This window comes from Vicia villosa, linkage group LG4, assembly GCF_029867415.1.
Source record: "Vicia villosa cultivar HV-30 ecotype Madison, WI linkage group LG4, Vvil1.0, whole genome shotgun sequence".
NCBI lineage: Eukaryota > Viridiplantae > Streptophyta > Magnoliopsida > Fabales > Fabaceae > Vicia > Vicia villosa.
The window spans coordinates 48,211,995-48,232,177 of NC_081183.1; positions in this window are offsets into that span (position 1 = coordinate 48,211,995).

The following is a 20,183-nucleotide window of genomic DNA, read 5'->3' on the forward strand; positions in this document are numbered from 1 at the left end:
TCATTGTTCACACCTATACGATGCGGAAAAATTGAATTTATAACTGTAAGGTATCTTCTCAGCATACAACAATGCGCAAACTAATTTTGTCGCCTATAGAATGAATATCATATAAATTACTATTTTGACTTTTTGAGTAATCAAATATGTCGAATTGAACCTCAAATTTATAAATAACTAACATTACAAATTTTAAATTTAAACATAAAATTATTGGTATCTAGTACTTAAATCTAGAGAATGAACTTACATGATACAGTTATGCAGTTAGAAACCTGATGAAAACTTTCTATAGTGGTGCTAAAGTCAACTTTGATAAATAAAAATACTTTATCTCCTAATATCAAAGGAATTACCATTAAATCTCACCTCCAAGTTCATTGAAAAATCTCCAAAGATTCCGAAAAATCGACGAGGAATGGAATTGCACAAGGAATCAAGCTCAAGTAATCAAGTATGACTTTGATTATGAAATTACAAAGAATCCTAATGAGATTTGTAAAGCTTCATATATTACAAAAAAAATAATTCAAAACATGAGCGTTCATTCCTTAACACTTAAGTTGGAGGTCACAAGAGAGTAGTTGACACATGCAAACTCATTAGCTATCATCTCACGAACAAGAAACTATTGAATCTCAACTACATACAGATGCAGGTGAAAATTCAAAGAAATCCACTTTTCTGCATATGGCATGGCCCTCATTAGAATCTCCAAATATTTATAGGTACCACATGAGAATGAAGAATCAAGCCCTTTTCACACCATCTTCAATGCAAGGAATTTTCATATCACAAAGATATTGTTGGATACAAGTATAATTGGTGTAGTTCTACATTGCTAATGAATGAGTAAAATGTTGGATTTATAAGAGAGACCATATACACGGGCCTTAAGTTTTTGGGTAAAAATGTTGTGTCTGTCTCTCTTGTGATTTTGAAACATTGATCCTGTTTTTGCTCCCGTTTTTGCATATAATCCATATATCTGATGCCTTAAGATTTTGAGTAGAGATATGTCATCTTCCTTTCTTGTAGTCTTGGAGCATTGGTTTCGTTATTGCTGCCGTATTTCCCTAATTCCCCAAGAAGTAGTATTAGAGTCTTTGGTTTAGCTTAGTGTGGGAGAGCGAGAGCTAGTTCTTGTTATAGGATATAGAAGAGTCATACTTGTGATAGAATATGTTGGGTACAAATGTGAGTGGTTAAATGTTACATCGCCTATAAATGAGTGAAATGCTAGATTTAAAAGAGAGAATATCCATATATTCGATGTCTTAAGGTTTTGGATCTCTCTCTCCCTCCTCTTTCGTGGTTATGGAGCATTGAAGCCTGTAAAACAGCCTCCTTTCCAAATTAAAATTTCTTCTCATCTGATTCATCCAATAACAAAAACTAGGCAAATAATTTCTGAAACTCTCCGAAAATAAAGCCCCCACCTTCCAAATTAAAATTCGTGACAACTCACACATCAAAAGAATGGACTACAGCTTTTGTGAGATTTTAATCCTGTAACATTACTTGCACTTTGTTTTTCATGAATTAGTTTGGTTCCGTGTCATTTTTTCCCGTAATAACTAATAACCGATTTTCAATAACATTGTTTTGACAAGGACTATGGCCGGCTACAGCTAACTTGACACAACGCGTGTCTATTTTCTGCAAAAATTTTGTGAATACAATATGTGCCACCTTCTGAAAACATTTCACTAATCAACAACCAGTGACCAGGCACAGGTTAATTATTAAGTTAAATTTGTAAAAAGAAACGACGATTTTCCCTCTTTTTGGAAATTAATAAGCAGTTATTTGTAACTTTGTAAATCTTCTGATGATGTGTCATTAGAAGTTCTGATGTGTAGGCTCTAGGTAACACCGATTTTGTATTAACTTAAGAGTTTTGGTATTATTATGTTCCATCAAGGTCTTGATGTCGTGTCCAACTCTCTGAAAGAATCTTTCAATTCTTTAACCTCTTTTGGTCTGACAATTTATGGAGGTAAAAATTCACTATGTTTATGTTTGTTTTTCTAGCTTAAAATTTTGGGATGTCTTTGATTAAATTCTTGAGAATACTCACATAATTAAAGTTTCAGGCAGTGGTGTTGATCCAGGTGGTGAAAGGTATTTAAGAGATATTCAAATATCTTCTCTATTAGGAGGATTTCTAATGCTTTTGTAGTAACAAATTTGGAATATTTAGTGTTTCATTGCACTTGTGAATAGTTTTCTTCACGAGTGGCAAATGTTTATTTAAACTCTTTTACCTCACATTTCAAAGCACATCAAGGGAGGTGCATGTAACACCCCTTACTAACCCCGCGGCAATTTAAACAAGTATTCAGAGTACATGAAAATAAGGGTGCCACAATTCATAATAAATAAACATCATTCAGTCATGTCATGCATTCACTGGGGTAATCATCATAAATTAAAACGTTTTATGTTAACACAGCGGAAATTAAATCAAACGGATTAAGTTTAACATCTTTAAAACTTATCCTTCAAAACATCAAAACATAACTAGAGTTATCCAACATAAACTCTAAACATCGCGTCCCCAGTGTTACAACTATCAGAGCATGACACCTGACGCTAACTAAATAACTGACTCATGAGCTAATCCTCACCGAGTCGAACAACCGCTATCCTCAATCTAAAAATGAAAACATTTAAGGGTGAGTCTTATCATAATTATCAAATGTTATAAGGTTATAAAGCAATAACACATCACAGTTGCATTATTCACCCAATTGTTTCATAAACAGACATTCAAAACAAGTCTCATCATCGCAAACAAATAACCAACACATCATCAAATTTACAACACTGGAATACATCCAATCATGTTATAAAATTATGCATATGTATGAACTCACACTATGCATGTGGTACCAACATCATCAAATGGGAATAACCCATGACCGATCCAACATCATCAAGATACGGCCCTGCCAGCACAGATTCCACACAATGGGAATCATGTCCTTCACTGATCCAACACATCATCATGGATACAGTATCATCAATGATCATGAATGAATGCAACATATACAACATACTTATATCATCATCATCATCATCATCAATATCATCATCATCAAGTATGTTCATATATATTAACATCATTCAATCACAATTCCATCATCATCATATAGAAAACATACACGTATTTACACCAATCATCATCATCAATAAGAAATAGCATACATGTATTTTCATCAATCTAAAACCAATCACTCATCATCATATAGATTATTTTATAAGGTTCGTTTAGCTCGAAACGGCACCTCAAGCGGACCAACGGTTAAAAAGTTAGGCATCTATGAACTTTTCTTAAAATATCCCAAACACTAACAGCACACGGCGCCATCTTAGTTCGCGGCGCGAACTGAGCGTCTCAAAAATCCTTGGCTCTCTGCCAAGCTGTTCGCGACGCAAACCTATGCACGCGGCGCGAAACGAGAAAAAGTTACGCCTTCACGGCGCCAACACTGGTACACAGCGCGACCTGTGCGTATCACAACTTCCTGGCTTTTTGCCCATCTGTTCGCGGCGCAACCTACGTACGCGGCGCGAACCGGTAATTTCAGAAACCCCAACCTGCAGAAAACAGCATTCTACACATTCCAAACTCACTCAATTCATACCAGTACGAACTTACGGAAATGGAATGCACAAACAACACGAATTACACCTCATAATACACTAATTACGCATCAATTGAGACCATAACAACACAAACATCATGGATTCAAACATAGGGATCAAACATCATACAATTTGACTCAATCCCTAAATCTATCATATGACTAAATCGACCCGAATTCTACATCTATTCAGTATTATCAACCCCTAACCAGATAATAGATGCTAATCAGATAAGTCCCCCCTTACCTTAGCCAAATTATTGAATTGGTTCCTCTTCCTCTTTGGTTCTCCTTCACGTTCTTCAGTTCCTCTTCTCACAGCTTCTGGTTTTCACGTTCTAATTTTCCTTCTCCTCTTTTTTTCCCTTATTTTATGAAAAACATAAAATTAGAAATTGGCTCCTACACAATTACACCCCCACTTTACTATTTCCACCGCATGGCCCAATAACTTAACATTTTATATTTTTCCACATAATTTGATAAAATGTTAATTTCCAATAATACCCTACCAATATGTGTCTAGAATCATATTAGCAGAATACTAATAACTGGTACTGAGTACATACAAAATTCAGGAATAATAAAATAAGATGTATACATTTCAAAATCATCTCGAAGATGGATACAATTGATATGTCTACACAATGATAATAATACACAGCGGAAGAAAAGATCAGGCACAGTCTTCACGACATCCGGTCAAAAGCTCTTGATCCAAGCATCTAGCAAAACTCAATCTTGCACGGTACCTGAAAAATAATAGGATGAATGGGGCGAGATTACTAAATCTCAGTGAGTTCCCCTATCTTATGGGTTATCTCGGCTCTACAGGGTACATACATCAACTACAGATCCATGTCAGATCCTAAGGTTTCCTCACTATCCAGTACTAGAAAGCATGTCAACTCGTAGCACCACGATTGAATGTCCACTGACCATTCGATTAGATATTCTGAGAACATATCACATGTTCGGATATTAGGTACATGTTTTCTCCAGAATAGGTCTTTCGAGTTTACCTGCCAACCTTCTGTCGGGAGCTACCCTCAAGGTCTGGTCTTCCGGGTTTACCTGCCTATCTGCCCTCGAAACAAGACCCCAAATCATACGTTTTCAATCTACATGGTAAGTAACTCATATGACTATAGAGAACCATGGAACCGACATTGAATCGCTACAACGATTCAACTCGTCCAATTTCCTGGGTCCAAATCTCACATAGAAATTCGCCCATAAGGAAACAACAAAAGGAGAAGGTGAAGTACACATCCCCGGGAGTTCATCCCCAAAGAATACTCCTGAACTAAGGAGCCAACCCATTCCCGAGACCAAAGCCCGAGAATGCCCGCAATATATGTGGCACAGGGGCATCCTTGGAATTTCTTCACAAGAAGTAGCCAACATATATGTAACGTGCCTACTCGCAGTTACTGTCCTTTTGTCTGTCCTCTAACCCCTCGTCTCATACTTACTACACCACTAGATTGTAGGATTTTAGAAAGTAGTTGCTTGTTAGGAAAAAGGAATATTAGGCTAGCATCCATTCATGTCTCTTGGCCTAGGTATCCTAAGGTTCACCTTACCATATTCATATTTTGTTAATCGACGTACACAAATTACACCAAGTAGTAAGGCCTCCTCGCCTTTGGTTTCACTTGGTTAGCTTCACAAACTATAAGATCTCACCATCTTTGGTGTACGTGGCTAGATTTGACGTCCATCACCGCTCATTCTATGATGCCTACAACCCAATTGAAGGAACACTTGGGCACTAAGGCCTTGAGGACGGTTAACAAATCAATTATCCGAGAATTATTTTTACTAATCAAGGTACAAGAAATTTACATGGATTTGGTTGATACTCAAGAGTATGATAATGTTGTAAAATCTTAGGCATCTAATAACCCTTTCCGTTAGCTTTCTAATGCCTCTGACGACGCCGAATTCTGAGTTACGGAACTCCAGTTATGGTCGAAACAGTAAAGAGATGATTTTCTGTCAGGTGCAATCGATTTGCACTGGTGTGCAATCGATTGCTCACTGAACCAGAAGCGCAGAATGCCAATTTTTCATAGTGCAATCGATTTGCACTGGTATGCAATCGATTGCTCAATGAACCAGAGCCAAAAATGACATTTTTTCTGCATAAGACCAGTTATAACACATTCTAATCCATTCCAATCCGAACCCTAACATGTAAAATCAATTCAATACATGTATTAACACTTCAAGAACACATATTCTACCATTTAATCAAACATGCAACATAGTAATCATAATCTAACCCATGATTAGACAGGTTTTCCCAAATCATGTATTGCTCCCAAAATCCTACCCAAGGTTCTAGCTAATGGAAGTCACCTTGTTGATGATGAGAAATTCTGACTTGATGATGATAACAGAGATGACTACAGCTTTGATCTTCATTCTTGACCATGGTTCTTCGCTCTAAAGTTGATAAAGCTACACACACATGCAAGAACTTGATGAAGATGGTGTTGATTAAGCTTGATTCCCTCTTCAATTCCACATGCAACCACTTGATCAAGTAAGATGGACTCTTTCTCCTTCCATTCACGTGTCCTTGTTTCTCCTCATCCTCAAAATTCTGATTTTTCTTTTGTTATAAGGCCCTAATGTTCTTCCACCAAAGAAGTTCTTAAGGGAAAATGACCAAACTGCCCTCTAACTAAATAACATTTACCAATGTGCCATTTAGTTTCATCCTAACTAATAACTTTTGATTCCAACTAGTCCATTAATTCTTCTTACCAACTTCTAATATATAAAATGATGCTTAGACAAATAGGGATGTTACATTCTCCCCTCCTTAAATAGAATTCGCCCTCGAATTCCTTCCAATCACCAAGACAACAAACTCTTCATATTCATCCAAGTAAACACAACCCTTTGATACACTTGCGTCCTAGCGTCTCTCTATTGGTCACCTTAGTCGTTACATAAACATGCCTCTTCTGATATGCCCTTTTATACTCTTAGGGATATATCCTTCCAAGGTTAGCAACCCTTACTTCTTCGCATTGAGTCTTAATAGCTCTATACATCAATACCTCTCACTCGGATGGGTCACTCATCAACTCCAATCTGTGTCTATCCCGTAACCTCTTACTCATGTACGCCGTTGGTTTCCTATATCTTTTCTCTTGGTTCCTTGATTTGCCTCCAATATAAGGAATCCCTACTACAACTTTCATATCTTGCAATAATATTCCAGATTCAATACTACACGAATCCATATGGAGTCACACAGGTGTTTGCTAAGTCCTTGGGTCTTGACTTCCAATTCCCAAATGCTTAGGAGGATTGATTCCAAGTTCACCTTCACTGTACAATAACTATTTTCCCACTTAGATCCTCCCTATGATCTTGGTCGGAACAACTGACGCCAAAAATCCAAAAGAGTGTACAATTCTTGCAACTATCCATCTTGATAGATAACTACGTTACACAAGATCTTGCCAATGAAGAATGAGCTCTAATGGTTAACTTGCAACACCGCTCAAATTCTCCACATACGCTCACAAGTGTACCAGACATAGTCGCAATAATACTATGTCAAGTCTCATATCTTCCCGTTGATCATGAAGTTGCTACTCACTTGGTCACTAGTTTCTTATACTCATTGAGAATTCCACTGATCTGTTGCCCCAACTTGAAACTACAACATATCTCCATGGAAACCCCTAAAATCTTATCAATTCTACCACTAAGCTAACTCCTCCGAGTAATCTCTCATTCATGGCGTATCTTATGAGGTAGTATTTCTCATATCATGAGTCAAATCCTAATGATATTGTATGTTGGCTATTTCTCGAATAGTCCTCATAAAATCCCTGTTATTCCAAATTTCGGTCACATCCTCAACTCTGTTAAAGTGGCACCGTTCTACATTTCGGATACTCACTAATACACCCACCGTATACCTCAAGTTGAAATAATAATAACCATATGCCAATCTGATAGTGTTGCTCAAGCTAGGGTCAAACCAATAAAGTCATCATAAGCAACAACTTGTCGATTTTCCACTACCAGTCAGATAGCAATCGATTTGCACCTCATGCAAATCGATTTGCAGGCTGTATCATTGTCGAATACTCATTTCTCAAAGACCAAATCACTAACTGCCTCATCATTTTGTGTTAGGTCCATTTAAACACAACTTGGTCGCATGCTACGATTACAAAACATCTAAATCTGAATACTTAATGAATAGGAGTTTGTCTTTCCTTATCAACTTCCACATCATACAACTATGATAATTCTTCCAATTATGATACGTGCTAGAGTCTTAACCATACTCACCAACACTACTAGTCGAGGTCGAGTAGTTCTTAACATCAAGTCACTAAATACTCCGTCATCCTTGGAAAATTCTCCTTAGAATACAACCCTTGTCATACATTTCATTTTCCGAACTTCTGAAACTGAATACTCGCTAAAATGAATTCATGTTACTTTACCCAAGGTATTGAACAGGAGTGAGCCCCATTGTCACTTGTTGTCCTTGTTAATTAACGTATTTTAATTCAAAAGATCAAGGTATTCAAGAGGTGTTCACCCCTTGTCACTTAACCTCTTAGTTTTATTAAGGTATTTTGATTCAAAGGATCAATGTATTCATGAGGTGTTCACTTCTTGTCACTTGATCACTTTGATTTTATTAATGTATTATAATTCAAAAGATCAAGGTATTCAAGAGGTGTTCACTTCTTGTCACTCGATCTTTCGGTTTGATTAATATGTTCTGATTCAAAAGATCAAGGTATTCAAGAGGTGTTCACCCCTTGTCACTTAATCTCTTGGTTTGATTAATGTGTTTTAGTTTCAAAAGATCAAGGTATTCAAGAGGTGTGCACTTCTTGTCACTTGATCGTTTTGATTAAGAAAAAGTTTTGATCCAAAAGAATCGAGGTATTCAAGAGGTGTACACTTCTTGTCACTCGATCTTTCGGTATGGTTTAAAGAATAGAATTTTGTAAAGAAGAAAACTCGACGTTGGATCGAGAAGTTTATTTGACGACTTGGCGTTGGACCAAGATTTATTTATTTTTTTTAGATTGAGATTAATTTAATGTTTTTGGTATTTTAAAAATTATGAATTTATTAGGAACTAAAAACTAACATTAAAGAAATAAACTAAACAATAGAAAATAAAAAAAACAATTAGATGAACAAAAATAAGATTGGTGCCAACAAAAAGAAAGCTGATGGCCCATCATGGAGAAGGCCCAAGAGGTAAAGAGACACACCCGAAGAGGGGTGCAACATTCAGAGTAGTCGGTGGGAATATCAATAAGACTAATACGGGCCCAGATCCAATGGCCCATTTGCTCCATTCATTTGACAAAAGTAAAATAAACCCTATAGTCTGAAGGATTGAAAACGGCCGTTTACTCCTTCTCTCAATCAATCTGCATCGAAACAGAACACCAAAAATACAATTTTCTCAATCTCGCCTCCCTCACGCGATCCCTCTCTTGCGTGCTCTCACTCTATTTATATCACCGGCGAAGAAAATGGAAAGAAACAACAAACGAAACTCTCGCCTCTTTCACTCTATTTGATTCTCTCCTACTCTCACTCTAACCTAGTATCACAATACTAAACTCTCTCAACAACAATCCAACCAACAAACAAGTCAAATAAGTTTATGATTATTGTTATTGTTGTGCATGTGTGAAGGTCGAGGAAGTTAGTGGTATGAAAATGAGGTTGCTATGTAATGGAATTATTGAGTGAAGGTAATGCTTTAAGCAGGTTGTATGAATGATTTTGGCGGTGTGTTGAGGTTTGTGGTTGTGTGTTATTGTAGGGAAATTTGGAGGAAGAGTTTTGAAATTGATTTCAACAGAGTTTCTTTAACGTTTTTCTCCCCTTTTGTATGTTGCTGTCTTCTGCTTTTATAGATGGAATGAAGGGGAAATGGGGGGAAGTTTGGTATCAAATTTGAACAATTATGGATGTTGTTCTTTGTTCTTTTTGGATGCAGTTTGTTTTAGAGCCATTTGAATGCAAGATTTGGAGTGTTTTGAAGCTGGCTCTGGATAGCAGAGTTGGACACAAGTAATGGAGCAGGATGTTGGTGCAAGTCTTTGTGCAGAAAGTGCAGGGTATTTGGACTCTATTGTTTGGCATGGCTTTGGACCATTTGTGTGTAGCAGCATGACAAGGACTTGACTTGAGGCATGGCATGGTGGAGAGGTAGCAGAGGACAAATTTTTGTGTTATGTACTTTTTCTTAAAAAAAAATCTAATAATAATAATAATAAGAATAACTAAAATGTTAGTAATAAAATAAAAAAAAACTAAACTAATAAAAATCAAAAGAATAAAAAATAAAATTAAATTAGATTTATAAATAATTTTAATTTTTAATAATAACTCAACTTAAATAAGTTGAATTAAAATCAAAAACTTAATTAAGATTAATATTCAAGAAAGAAACTAAACTTATAATGCCCATAAACATGGACTAGAAAAGAATAAAAGAGAATGATGTTAATAATATATATTTTTTGAGATTTTTGAAATAAAGTGTAAAAAAATGAAAAAATAAGAAATTTGCAAAGACACAGAATGCAAGTTAACTTTAAAAAACGATATGCAACGATGTGATGATTGAACGATGAATACAAATGAAATGCGACATGTCAAAATAAATGAAAATGCGTGGGTCAAAAATTGGGGTGCGATAGATGCCCCTATTTAAGTTTCTTCTATCGAGGATGTGAAGAGACTTAAATACAAAGTACACAATTTTTGTCTTAAGATCGCCGCAACAATGCCTATGACATGAATGCAATGGACACTTTTTTTAATGCAATGTGATATGACACACTTTGAATTCTGTGGGGAATAAGGCTTGAAACAAGCAATCACACGAAAGACATTCACGAGTAAAACATAGATGAATCTAACAAAGGTAATCAGGGTAAAGCCTGTTTGAACTTCGGGAAAATGATACATGAGATGCCCAAGATAAAACATGAACGAAGCTGCATTAAATGACGATCAAGGTAAAACATGATCGAGGTTGTATTAAATGATAATCAAGGTAAAACATGATCGAGGAACATCATCAAAGGACAGTCAAGGTAAAACATGATTGAGGGACATCAAGATAAAACATGACTGAAGAAACATCAAGATAAAACATGATTGAAGGACATCAAGATAAAACATGACTGAGGAACATCAAGATAAAACATGATCGAAGACAACCAAGATAAAACATGACTGACTCAAGTGCTAGATAGCAACCAAGATAAAACATGATCGAAGACAACCAAGATAAAACATGAATGAAGACAACCAAGATAAAACATGACTGAAGAACATCAAGATAAAACATGAATGAAGACAACCAAGATAAAACATGATTGACTCAAGTATTAGATGGGAATCAAGAAAAAACATGATCGAGGACAACCAAGATAAAACATGACTGAAGAACATCAAGATAAAACATGATTGAAGAATAACAAAGGACAATCAAGGTAAAACGTGATTGAAGAACATCAGGATAAAACATGATTGGAGAACATCAAGATAAAACATGACTGGAGAGTATCAAGATAAAACGTGATTGAAGCAGCAAAGACAATCGAGGTAAAACATGATTGGACTTCGAGAACAAAGTATCCGGGACACTCAAGGTAAAACATAAATGAAGAGAAGATTGATAAATGCCAAACAAGTTGGATTTAGACCATAAGGTAAGATGCTAAAAACAACAAGACATGAGATAGTTTGCATGAATATGTATGATATATGATTCTTTCAATGCATGATATGATCAATGTAATGAAATTGGCTATGATAACTGAGGTATACTCTTTTGTGAGGTTAGATTGGAACTCTGATTCCTCAACACAAGAACATTACCAACATGGTCTTGTTACACGGATGATCTTTTTGAGAAGGATTGATAAAACGCTTGGGGATCCCTGAAGAAAATTGCCCCTGATTGACTGATTGTTATCTGATCGTTGTTTCAGTTCTTGGAAATAGATGTCGGGAACACATGCCCCCAATATAAGTCTTAAACAATACGATCTTGAAGTAACGTGCCCCCTGATAGGATCACTGATCAAGTCTCTTGACTGTTTGAACTTCCTTGAAAGATGAGTACTTGCAGATAAAATGTTCATTCAAAAATGGTAATTTTAAAGCAATGCTCAAAACATATTTTGAAATCAAAGTCATTTAGGAATGATATTATTGATGTAAAGAAAATGAATCAAAGGTCAAAACACAGTTGTCTAGACATTGAAAGTGATGGATAAAGCAAAAGGTATGGTAAAACAAACAATTTGCAAAGATCTTTAGGAGTCAGGTTAACGCAACCTTGTTGTAGTATGCTTTCAAAATAAACCTTGCTTCAATTAGGTCTTTTGAGGGTTGTAACGTGGTTTGGTTCACGGTTCATGAAACAAAGGATATAGGCTCAAAGTATATTTGTACCCACCCCATTCTTCGTAATGATCTCCAATCCTACGCTCAAATCATTTAAATTATGCATTCAGGTTCCAAGAGGCTTTGGAATTGCACCTATGATAATGATGATGGTTTAAAGGCCAAGGAAATCTTTGCGATGACAGTCACTTCTTCCTTTCGATAGTCACAACGTTTTATTGTTGTTCAAGGAATTTATTGACTTCTCTTTTTTGCTTTATATCCCTAACTTTTGCCTGAACTGTTTCTTTTGAGATCACAGTCAGCGGGATGCCCCAGTTTTGCCTAAGTCTCCTTCGTAGGTTTTGACTTAGCGGGCTTTTTCTTTGAATTTTCCGTTATTGGAAAGATAGTGACTGCCTTGATAATGATTAACGATAACCATCTTGGTCACTTTTGATTGAAACCCTTAATTGAAAGGTGTACTTAATGATTCTCTTGAATTTAAATGCACAAATAAATTAACTGAGAACTACCCTGCCCCAGGTTAGAATTGTGGGTTTTCATACAGAAAGAAACACCAACTTCTAGGCTCAAAGGGGTTGACGAGGGATTATCTTCCTTATTTCTCCAGTGTTTGGGAATTAAAACAATGCCTGTACATCATCAGCAGAGTTTTATTTGAAACCACACAATTCAACAACTTGGGTATTTCGTTTTCATCATCCTCCCTCCAATCTTTGCATAAAACACAAGTTTGATAAAGAAAGACAACAAGAGATATATTTTTGTTTTTTTGAAAGATAAAGTATAAAGATAAACACAATGGATGCAAATGAATTGACTCAAATATGTAATGCTCATTTCATTAAAATTAACATTCAAGAACAAACAAAGTCTAATGCAGTACACAATACAACACAAGGAATTTGCAAACAGAAGGAAACAAGGCCTAGTGACCAATCAATGACGAGGATGAGTTGCCTTGTCTGATATATTGGCTCCTCAATTTGATAACTTCTACTCTTAGCAAATCTTGGCCTCGTTGAGGTTCTTCCATAGTCTTCAGATTCACGCCTCCAGTTCAATGTGTTGAGGAATCAACATGACGGTAGACAGGCCACTTGAGGGTGAAGACAGATGAAATAAGTCTTTTGTTGACAACTTGAATGTAGGAATGCATATGCATGTTTTTTTTTACATGCAGGAATGATGCAATGTCATATGATATGGAATGCAACACGATGCTATACATAGGCTAAATTAAAATGATAAATGTAAATGGATAACATAACCTACTGAGGAAAGCTTCCTATAATAAGACAGTTCTATGTTCTTTTACCCAAGAATCCCCTCACATGATGGCTCTAAGATTTTTGATAGTAGAGATGTCTACATCACCATAAATGGAACGGGTTCTAAAGGTCCTCTGAGTTAACGACAAAATCAGATTTCTATCATGCAACGGGCGAACCATCTTATGACAAATTTCATGACTAAGTCTCCTCAAAGTGGGGTTTTCGTATTAGCCATTCAAGGTGTTCACCTTGGGGACTAGCACTACACAACCACCTCCTAACTTATGTTTTTCTCTTGTTTTTCAAAGCTCGGGTTGAGAGCTTCACTCAAGTATTATTCCCATACCCACAATTGAGTATATACAGAAATATATAAAAAGCAGTAAAGCAAGAGTAAAGAAATATAACACAAGAGTAAACATAAAGAGCATAAGAATAAGCATAAAGAATATAAGAACAAACAAAAGTAAACACTCAAGCATAAAACAAACTAAACTAGGGTTGACCCTCTAAGGATTGTATGTCCCCAACAGAGTCGCCACTTTCTGTAGCGGCAAAAAAATTACTCGAGCGTTTTCGCGCGCTCGAAGCATCAACAGAGTCGCCACCGAACTTTATTTATTCCAAGAAGGAAAGGGAAAATATCGATAAAACCCACAAAGAGAAAAGAAATGGATAAGATGGTCATCACAACGAAATTAGGGTTCGAGAGTCGTTTAAGCAAGGGGAAGGTATTAGCACCCCTCACTTCCATCGTACTCGATGGGACCCATTTAGTTAGTTTTGTGTTTGAGTGTTAGCGTGTTGTTTGCGTTCTTCTTGCTTATTGATCGAGAAAAGGTAAAAGGAAGGATTTTTTAGGATTTTTATTATTGTGAAGAAAAAAGAAAAGATTTTATTATTATTATGCTCGCCAAGACGTTTGTATCTTGTGCCTACGTATTCCCTAGTGCAATGGGAAAGTCAGAGCAATCGTAGTTCGGACTAGAACCACGAAATGTTTGTTGGTTGACTTTAGCGAGAGGTACTCGATCGCTTTCAAATGGAAATACTACGCGCACATGGATATGAGATCACTACAAGAATGGATGACTAAATCAAGGATAAGACGAGATTTTGGCCATCATCGCATTCGAGTGGAAGATATTCGATCTTCACATGTGGAAGTATGTTCGTATTGAAGATTGATTAAGTGTCTCCTTTATGAAAAGAGTTTTAAAATGAAAAGCCATAAGGCAAAAAGGTTTGAATGAAATTGAAGTTGTTTTGTTTACGGACGTTTAGCAAAGGATTGAGCATAGGTGTTCACCTAGCGCGTCTTTACCCAAGGTATTGAACAGGAGTGAGCCCCATTGTCACTTGTTGTCCTTGTTAATTAACGTATTTTAATTCAAAAGATCAAGGTATTCAAGAGGTGTTCACCCCTTGTCACTTAACCTCTTGGTTTTATTAAAGTATTTTGATTCAAAGGATCAAGGTATTCATGAGGTGTTCACTTCTTGTCACTTGATCACTTTGATTTTATTAATGTATTATAATTCAAAAGATCAAGGTATTCAAGAGGTGTTCACTTCTTGTCACTCGATCTTTCGGTTTGATTAATATGTTCTGATTCAAAAGATCAAGGTATTCAAGAGGTGTTCACCCCTTGTCACTTAATCTCTTGGTTTGATTAATGTGTTTTAGTTTCAAAAGATCAAGGTATTCAAGAGGTGTGCACTTCTTGTCACTTGATCTTTTTGATTAAGAAAAAGTTTTGATCCAAAAGAATCGAGGTATTCAAGAGGTGTACACTTCTTGTCACTCGATCTTTCAGTATGGTTTAAAGAATAGAATTTTGTAAAGAAGAAAACTCGACGTTGGATCGAGAAGTTTATTTGACGACTTGGCGTTGGACCAAGATTTATTTATTTTTTTAGATTGAGATTAATTTAATGTTTTTGGTATTTTAAAAATTATGAATTTATTAGGAACTAAAAACTAACATTAAAGAAATAAACTAAACAATAGAAAATAAAAAAAACAATTAGATGAACAAAAATAAGATTGGTGCCAACAAAAAGAAAGCTGATGGCCCATCATGGAGAAGGCCCAAGAGGTAAAGAGACACACCCGAAGAGGGGTGCAGCGTTCAGAGTAGTTGGTGGGAATATCAATAAGACTAATTCGGGCCCAGATCCAATGGCCCATTTGCTCAATTCATTTGACAAAAGTAAAATAAACCCTATAGTCTGAAGGATTGAAAACGGCCGTTTACTCCTTCTCTCAATCAATCTGCATCTAAACAGAACACCAACAATACAATTTTCTCAATCTCGCCTCCCTCACGCGATCCCTCTCTTGCGTGCTCTCACTCTATTTATATCACCGGCGAAGAAAATGGAAAGAAACAACAAACGAAACTCTCGCCTCTTTCACTCTATTTGATTCTCTCCTACTCTCACTCTAACCTAGTATCACAATACTAAACTCTCTCAACAACAATCCAACCAACAAACAAGTCAAACAAGCTAACATTCAACGATTCACAGGTTCAAAATAATCAAGCTACAACATCTAATATTCATGAACAATTGAAATAACAACACCAGCATCGAACAACCACTAAAAAACCATCAGTGCCATACAATGTTAAGATAAGGGAAGTTACCGCCCGCAAGTTACCGGGGAAAGAGTTTCCACAAGATTGCTCCACTGATGCGTTTGGTTACGCTGAGAAGTCTGTTGATTCGGCGATGTGTTGCTGCGTGTTGTGAATGGAATGTTGGTGAAGATGTTTGTTTAATGATTGCGTTGAATGATGAAGACTAACACTGCTTCGATTCTGAATCAGCGTAAGGAGTGTTGTTGGTCGGCGCTAATGAAGTTGATGAAAACGCTGAGGGTTATGATTATGGTTATTGTTGTGCATGTGTGAAGGTCGAGGAAGTTAGTGGTATGAAAATGAGGTTGCTATGTAATGGAATTATTGAGTGAAGGTAATGCTTGAAGCAGGTTGTATGAATGATTTTGGTGGTGTGTTGAGGTTTGTGGTTGTGTGTTATTGTAGGGAAATTTGGAGGAAGAGTTTTGAAATTGATTTCAGCAGAGTTTCTTTAACGTTTTTCTCCCCTTTTGCATGTTGCTGTCTTCTGCTTTTATAGATGGAATGAAGGGAAAATGGGGGGAAGTTTGGTATCAAATTTGAACAATTATGGATGCTGTTCTTTGTTCTTTTTGGATGCAGTTTGTTTTAGAGCCATTTGAATGCAAGATTTGGAGTGTTTTGAAGCTGGCTCTGGATAGCAGAGTTGGACACAAGTGATGGAGCAGGATGTTGGTGCAAGTCTTTGTGCAGAAAATGCAGGGTATTTGGACTCTATTGTTTGGCATGGCTTTGGACCATTTGTGTGTAGCAGCATGACAAGGACTTGACTTGAGGCATGGCATGGTGGAGAGGTAGCAGAGGACAAATTTTTGTGTTATGTACTTTTTCTTAAAAAAAAATCTAATAATAATAATAATAATAAGAATAACTAAAATGTTAGTAATAAAATAAAAAAAAAAACTAAACTAATAAAAATCAAAAGAATAAAAAATAAAAATAAATTAGATTTATAAATAATTTTAATTTTTAATAATAACTTAACTTAAATAAGTTGAATTAAAATCAAAAACTTAATTAAGATTAATATTCAAGAAAGAAACTAAACTTATAATGCCCATAAACATGGACTAGAAAAGAAAAAAAGAGAATGATGTTAATAATATATATTTTTTGAGATTTTTGAAATAAAGTGTAAAAAAATGAAAAAATAAGAAATTTGCAAAGACACAGAATGCAAGTTAACTTTAAAAAACGATATGCAATGATGTGATGATTGAACGATGAATACAAATGAAATGCGACATGTCTAAATAATTGAAAATGCGTGGGTCAAAAATTGGGGTGCGACACTTCCCACTGAGACACAGCTTCTATCTTCGTAGGATCAACAGCAATACCATTCTTAGAAATCACGTGTCCTAGAAAACTGACCTCTTCCAACCAAAATTCACACTTCGACAGTTTGGCAAAAAGTTGCTTCTCTTTTAACAACCCTAACACAGTCCTGAGATATTCCACATGTTCTTCCTCACTCTTAGAATATATTAGGATATCATCTATATGAAGGATAGAAAAACACTTAGAAAGGGGGGGGGGGTTTGAATAAGTGTAGTTTAAAAACTTGGACGATAAAAATAAATTGCACAGTTATTTTTATCCTGGTTCGTTGTTAACTAAACTACTCCAGTCCACCCCCACGGAGTGATTTACCTCACCTGAGGATTTAATCCACTAATCGCACGGATTACAATGGTTTTCCACTTAGCCCGCGACTAAGTCTTCTAGAGTATTCTGATCACAACTTGATCACTCCAGGAACAACTGCTTAGACACAAGCTAAGACTTTCTTAGAGTATCCTGACCACCACGTGATCACTCTAATTACAACTGCTTAGACACAAGCTAAGACTTCCTAGAGTATTCTGATCAACACGATCACTCTAGTTCCTTACAACTTAATGTAATCAATTCTAAGAGTATTACAAATGCTTCTGAAAAGCTATAATCACAACAGTGATATTTCTCTTAACGTTTAAGCTTAATCTCACTAATATATTACAACAGCAATGTAGTGAGCTTTGATGAAGATGAAGTTTCTGAGCTTTGAATTGAACAGCGTTTCAGCAAGTTAATATTCACAGAATTTGTTCAGAGTTGTTCAGAGTTCGTAACCTTGCTTCTCATCAGAACTTCATATTTATAGGCGTTTGAGAAGATGACCGTTGGGAGCATTTAATGCTTTGCGTGTTTCGTACAGCATTGCATTTAATGTTTCACGCTTTTGTCAACTACCTCGAGCCTTGTTCACACTGTGTCTACTGACGTTGCCTTTAATAGCTTCCAACGTTCCTTTTGTCAGTCAGCGTAGCCTGCCACTTGTACTTTCTTCTGATCTGATGTTTGTGAATAAAATATTTGAATATCATCAGAGTCAAACAGCTTGGTGCATAGCATCTTCTTGTCTTCTGACCTTGAAGTGCTTCTGAGCGTGATACCATGAGAACTTCAGTGCTTCTGCTTCTGATCTCAAGTTCTTCTGATGCTTCCATAGACCCATGTTCTGATTCTGCCTTGACCATCTTCTGATGTCTTGCCAGACCATGTTCTGATGTTGCATGCTGAACCTTCTGAGACAAAGCTTCTGAGCGCTGATTTGTGCATACTCTTTATGTCTTTCCTGAAAGGGAAATTGCAATGTATTAGAGTACCACATTATCTCACACAAAATTCATATCCTTGTTATCATCAAAACTAAGAATATTGATCAGAACAAATCTTGTTCTAACAATCTCCCCCTTTTTGATGATGACAAAAACATATATAAATGATATGAATTTGCGATCAGAAAGAGCAGACGGCTAAAGACAAATTACACAACTATAACATAAGCATGTGAATATGTCTCCCCCTGAGATTAACAATCTCCCCCTGAGATGAATAATCTCCCCCTGAAATAAATACTCGAAGAACTTTAATAATAAAAGACTTCCCTGATTATTTCGGTAGAGACGATCACATAAGCTTCTGTCTTCTGATAATTCATAGTTTCTGACTTCTGCTTCCATTGGACAGCTTCAGAACTTGAATTTCTTTAGATCCCTAGAACACTCACAGCTTCTGATTCCTGCTTCCATTTAGGACAGCTTCAGAACTTGAATTTCTTTGATCTTCAGAACATTCACAGCTTCTGATTCCTGCTTCCATTTAGGACAGCTTCAGAACTTGAATTTCTTTGATCTTCAGAACATTCACAGCTTCTGATTCATGCTTCCATTTAGGACAGCTTCAGAACTTGAGTTTTCTGGATCTTTAGAACATTCACAGCTTCTGATTTCTGCTTCCCTCGGATAGCTTTAGAGCTTTGAATTTCTTCTTACATCACTTCATGCTAGATTGTATCAGAACATTGTTGAATGTACCAGAGCATCATCAGAGCATCTCTACATCCTGAAATGTTACAAACCAAAACTAAACGACAAAAGTCAGCATGAATGAGTTAGAACATAAACTATGTATCAGAACACAAAATATGTATCAGAGCCATATAAGCCATATAGAATATATCAGATCCAATAGACAATGTATCAGAGCAAATAGACAATGATTTGGATCATATTCTATTATCAGAATTTCTGATCATTCTTCCTTTTTGATTCTGATTCTGATGCTTCCTAGCACTAAGCTTGCTTCAAGAATCCAAGAGCTATTTCTGATCATTCTTCCTTCTTGCTTCTGATTCTGAAGCTTCCTAGCACTCAGCTTGCTTCAAGAATCCAAGAGCTTGATTCATTTTGTTGCTTCTTATGTTGATCTTGAATCTTTGATTCCTGCAACAACACAACTTAAAAACATAGAACTTTGCAAGTTCTGTTAGTAAATGTGGAGCCTTTTTACTCGGTAACTGATAATATTAATCAGATCATTTATCATATATTTTCTCCCCCTTTTTGTCATATCATAAAAAAACAGAAAAGATTCAGATACAAACAAAAAGAAACACAAGGAGGAAAAAGGATGATTTCATTGAAGTTCAAACAACAGGTACAGAAGTACACGAAGAGAAGGAAGACAAGATGCACAAAAACAGATGCAGCAAAAGCAAAAAAGAAAAGCAGAAAGCAGCATAGACTCAATCTAGGACGGCCCTAGCCTTGACATGATCTTAGCCAGCATCTCTTGAACCACATTGTTGTATCTATCTTGCCTCTCCATGAAAGCTCTAAACTCAGC